This window comes from Ovis aries, chromosome 5, assembly GCF_016772045.2.
Source record: "Ovis aries strain OAR_USU_Benz2616 breed Rambouillet chromosome 5, ARS-UI_Ramb_v3.0, whole genome shotgun sequence".
Taxonomy (NCBI): Eukaryota; Metazoa; Chordata; class Mammalia; order Artiodactyla; family Bovidae; genus Ovis; species Ovis aries.
Genome location: NC_056058.1, coordinates 54147532 through 54153528, shown reverse-complemented (window position 1 = coordinate 54153528; position 5997 = coordinate 54147532).

Sequence of the window (5997 nt, the reverse complement as noted above, 5' to 3'; positions counted from 1 at the left end):
TTTTTTTGGCATAGAACGGTTCATAGTATTCTCTTTGGAGTTTTTGTATCTCCATGTTATCAGTTGTTACTTCTTCTCTTTCATTTCTCATTCTGTTTATTTGGTGCCTCTTTTTTTTTTTTTCTTAATCTGGCTAATGGTTTATCAATTTATTATTTCAAAATCTAGTTCTTAGATTCTCTGATCTTTTCTGTTTTTAAAATTTCTATTTTATTTATTTCCTCCATGATCTTTATTTTTTCTTTTTTTTCCCCTGTTGACTTTGGGCTTTTATTTTTCTAATTCCTTTAGGAGGAGGCTAGGTTATTTATTTGACATTTTTCTCATTTATTTAGGAAGACTTGTATTGCTATGAATTCCCCTTTTAGAACTGTTTTTGCTGCACCTCATAGATTTTGGCATGTGGTGTTTCCATTTTGATGTGTCTCAAGGTATTTTCTGGTTTCTTCTTTTATTTCTTCATTGACAGAGTGGCCTTCAATAACATAATTTTTAGTTCCACATACTTGTTCTTTACCATTTTCCCCTTTGTAACTGATTTCCAGTTTTATATTGTTGTGGTCAGAAAAAAATGCTTAATATAATTTCTGCCCTCATATTTGCTAAGATTTGTTTTGTGGCTTGATCTGAGATCAATCCTAGAGAACATACCACATGCACTTGAAAAGAATATACATTCTGCTGCTTTTAGACAGAATGTCCTATAGGTATCTATAAGTCCAATTGATCTATTGTGTCATTTAAGATCGCTGTTGCCTTATTGATTTTCTGTCTGGATGAAATTTCCAATGATGTCAGTGAAGTGTTAAAGTCTACTACTATCATTGTATTCATGTCGATTTTTCTCTTTACATCAGAATTTGCTTTATATATTTAGATGTTCCTCTATTAGGTGCATATATATTAACAAATATATTATCCTCTTTTTGTGTTGATACTTTTATTATTGTTATATAATGCCTTTCTTTGTCTTTTCTTGTACTTTTAAAGTTTATTTTGTCTGATATGAGTATTACTACCTCCACTTTCTTGTCATTCCATTTTCATTAAATAACTTTTAATCTCCTCACTTTCAGTCTCTATTTGTCTTTAGCCCTGAGTTGAGTGTCTTACAGGTTGCATAATGAAGGGTTTTGTCTTTTTATGCAGTAAGCCACAGTATGTCTTTTGATTGGAACATTTAGTATACTGATATTTAAAATAATCATTGATAAGTCTGCACTTACTGTCATTTCATTATATTTTTGGTTGTTTTTATACATTTTTGCTGTTTATTTCTTCTTTAGTGTTTGAAGAAATCTTTTGGATAACTTTAATAGTATGCTTGTATTCCTTCCTTTTCAATTTTTGTGTATTTGCTTTAGGTTTTTGATTTGTAGTTACCATGCAGTTTATATATTTGACTTATACCAACTTGTTTAAACCAGTAGTTAAGTTCAAATGTAATCTAAAAGATATACATTTTTTATTCCCCTCCCTCACATTTTGTGTTTTGATGTTTTGTGTTTTGATTTTACATCTTCATGCTTAATATAGTTATAGTTGCTTTTATAGCTTTTCTTTTAATCTATATACTGGCTTGTTTAGTGGTTAATCCTTAGTCCTTACTATATATTTACAATTCCTTGTGGGATTTTCCCTCTCATATAGATTCTTACTTTTTTATTTATAGAAGACCTATTAACATTTATTTTAGGGTAGGTTTAGTATTGCTGAATTCTTTTAGTTTTTCCTGTCTGAGAAGTTAATGTTCTCTCTTGTTCTCAATTATAACTTGCTGGGTGGAGTATCTTACATTGAAATTTTTTTGCTTTCACTACTTTGAATATATCATAGCTCTTCTGGCCTGCAAAGTTTCTGTAGAGAAATCAGCTAATAGCCTTATGGGGATTTCCTTGTATATCACTCTAATTGGATTCTATCTTTGCCCTTTGCCACTTTAAGTATGGTATGTCTTGGTGTGGGTCTATTTAAGCTGTGTTAGTCAGTCAGTTGTTTTTGACTCTTTGTGACCCCCATGGACTGTAGCCTGCCAGGCTCCTCTGTCCATGGAATTCTCCAGGCAAGAATACTGAAATGGGTTGCCATTCCCCTCTCCAGGGGATCTTACCTACTGAGGAACTGAACCCAGGTCTCCTGCATTGTAGGCAGATTCTTTACCATCTGAGCCAGCAGGGAAGCCTTCTGTATCACTTAGTATGCTGGTAATCCCTTTTAGTCTGTTTTAAAAACTTAGCTATTGAATTATCCATTTTTGATTGGGTATTTAAAATAGCTTTTAGTTTCTTAGTAAAAATGCTCACTGTTTAAATCAGTTCTTTTCCTTAATTCAGTTAACATTATTACCAATGTTTTTAATCCTTTATCTGGTAAATTATTTGTCTCATTATTTTTTCAGGGGTTTTCTCCTGCTCATTCAATTGAGAGTAGTTATTCCACCTTTTCATTTTTTAAAATATTGTCTGCATCTGTGGATTTAGGTCAAATGGTTACCTACTGTGGTCTTAAGGGGATGTTCTTGTGTGAGAGTGTCCCTGTACAGCCTGTGTGTGACCAATGACTTCTTTTTTTTCTCTTTAAGATTTCATTTATTTATTTATTTTTAAAATTAAATTTTTTTTTTTTTTACTTTACAATACTGTATTGGTTTTGCCATACATTGACATGAACCCACTGTACAGACTGTGTGTGACCAATGACTTCTATGGGAGAGTTGCATTTGATGTGGATGCCATTCCTCTCTTTCCTTGGAGTGGGTTGGCAGCTATCACCTTGGTAGGGGTTAAGCTGAACTGGAGATGGAGAGGCTAGAGCCAGTGCTAGATGTGAGTGGGAACTTCCTGTCTGCTTTGTGGTAGTTATTGCCCTCTGGATTCTGCTGCCTCTGCTCCATTGTGTAACTACTCCGCAAGGCTGGTAGCTCTCCTATGGACTCTCAGCAGGCATTTAGGAGGTTAGCTGTGGTGGAACTGTCAACCCCTCTATTAGAGATTGGGCTGCCTCTGAGGTGCCATTTGAATAAAGGCTGGCAATGACCACCACCACTCAACCTATGGCTCTGCCCTGGGACTGGTCACCTTTGTGTCCCACGGTCAAGTGTCTTCCCCAGTCATGAGTGCCCCAGATCCATTGCTGCTCTATGGTGTGGACTGCGTGTGGCTGAAGCAATCACTTAGCTTGGGGTGAGTTTGTGGCAAGACATTTTTGGGAAACTTAGCAGCAGGCATCTCTCCACCCTGCCTCAGGGGCAAAAAATCTTTATCTTTCACAGTTGATCACTCTCCCTAGCCTCTGCTGCTTCAGTCTTGCCGTAGAATCACTCCACAGGGTAGGTCGGGTCCTTGTGGTCTGTGTCTATCCGGGGGTGAGATGTGGTTGAATGGCTGCTGTCAGAAATTTGGGAAGCTTCTGGGGGCACTGCTTGAGTAAACACCAACACTGCCACTGCTGCCCCACGCAGGATCTGCCTAAGGATCAGGTCACCACTGGCCTGGGGCAGTCTATTCCCCTGCAGTGGCTGCCCCAGATTCAGAGCCATACTGTTGTGTGGGTGTGCTAGGCCAGACTGTTTGCTTTGCATGGGCTGTGGTGCAGCAAGGTCAATGCAGGAAACCCAGCAGGTGTTGGATCAGACCTCTCTCCACTGTGCCTTAAAGGTTTCCCACATGTGTTGTGTTCCTTGTAAGTGGAGTCCAGGCTTCCCCAGCCTATTTGTCCCAGCTATACTCTCACCAGCCAAGGAGCTTTGTCTCTTCCATATAAGACCCCAAAACTGGGGCACCCAATATATGCCTCCATCCACTCACTCCTCAGACTGGCTGTGTGTAATTTCCTTTTTGCTCTGAGTCTCCTCCCAGGGGCACAGGTACTGACATGAGTACTTTTCTTCCCTCCCTACCCAATTACTTCTGGATCTTTCTTACAGAATTGGCTGCCCAGGAGTTTTTCTCCCAGTACATGTGGATGTATTTTTGATGTGTTCATGGGAAGACGTGAGCTCCATATCCTCTTTCTCCACCAACTTGAGCTCCCCAGCCAAGTAAATTATTTTAGAATTGTAAATCATCCTAGCCTACCTACACCACCATAAGAGGGCAACAGGGACTTTGGAAAGGAATCTACAATAGAAACTGAGCAAGCCACATGGTCAGTAGCAGGCCAGATCCCAGAATGCAGAGGGTGGAGGTTCCCCAGGTATGCGGTGGAGTCCACTCCCCTTCATCCCCGCACCCTAGTGTGCTCAGTCTTTCTGATGCTGCTGCTGCTTCATGCTGCCCCATGCACTCCGGTACCTTTGGCAATTTCTGTTGGGCTCTAGTCACCCAACTGTGTGTGGGTGTCTTGCCAACTGCCTGGCTCAGTTCTTGTGAGCAAAGCTTTGTCACATTTGGCAATGGATGGGATTGTCACTGAGGTTGCAGTTGGCATAAAGAGGATCAGACAAAATAGTCTCAGGCAGTGTTCTTGGTAGTCCAGATTCTAACATGACCAGCATGGTGGTTACAAAGATCAACCCCTGAGCCTTTGGAGTAGGAGCACTGACTCCAAGACCCTAGAGTACCACAAGACAAATGCTAAGGAGTATCAAACAGTGAGAACTCACAAAGGAACCCACTTGAATACAAGACCAGCATCACCCAACCACCAATAGCACACTGAGCAGGACACCTCATCTAAGCAACAAACTAAACAAAAATACAAACCCAATCATCAGTAGACAGGATTATGACGTCACTCAGCCTTGTCCATCAGAGTAAAACCAAACAAAAACTCAGCACAAATCTCATCCTATATGAACTTCCACAAACCACAGGACCAACCTTGCTGCTGCTGCTGCTGCTGCCAAGTCACTCCAGTTGTGTCCGACTCTGTGTGACCCCATAGATGGCAGCCCACCAGGCTCCCCTGTCCCTGGGATTCTCCAGGCAAGAACACTGGAGTGGGTTGCCATTTCCTTCTCCAATGCGTTAAAGTGAAAAGTGAAAGCAAAGTCAGTCAGTCATGTCAGACTCTTTGCTACCCCATGCACCACAGCCTGCCAGGCTCCTCCATCCATGGGATTCTCCAGCCAAGAGTACTGGAGTGGGTTGCCATTGCCTTCTCCAGGACTAACCTTAGGAGGGCATAAACCAAAAGGAAGAAAGAATTCAGCTTTGAAGCCTGGGAAAAGGAGACCTCAAACACAATAAGTTAAAAAAAAATAATGAAAAGGCAGAGAAATACTATACTAATGAAGGAACAAACTAGAAAAACAGAAGTCCAAATAAATGAAGAAGAAATAGGCAAACTATCTGAAAAAGAATTCAGAATAATGATAGTAAAGATGATCAAAAACCTTGAAAACAAAACAGAGAAAATGTAAGCATCAATTAACAAAGACCTAGACTAATTAAAGAGTAAACATACAGAGATGAACAACACAATTACTGAAATTAAAAATACTCTGAAAGGAATCAATAGCAGAATATCTGAAGTGGAAGAATGAATCAGTGAGCTGTAAGATAAAATGGTGGAAATAACTTCTGAAGAGCAGAATAAAATAAAAATTGTGAAAAGAACTGAGCATAGTCTCAGGGACCTCTGGGATGATATCAAACACACCAATGTTCTAATTAAAGGGGTCCCAGAAGAAGAAGAGAAAAAGAAAGGGTGTGAGAAATTTTTTGAAGAGATTATAGTTGAAAATTTCCCCAACATGGAAAAGGAAATAGTCAATCAAGTCCAAGAGGCACAAAGATACAGGATAAACCCAAGGAGAAACACACCAAAACACATACTAACCAAATTAACAAAGACTAAACACAAAGAAAGAAAATTAAAAGCAGCAAGAGAGAAGCAACAAGTAACATACAAGGGAAACCCCATATGCTTAACAATTGATCTTTTAGCAGAAACTCTGCAGGCCAGAAGGGAATGGCAGGGCATATTTAAAGTACTGGTAGGAAAAAATCTACAACCAAGATTACTGTACCAAACAAGGATCTCATTCAAAATTAA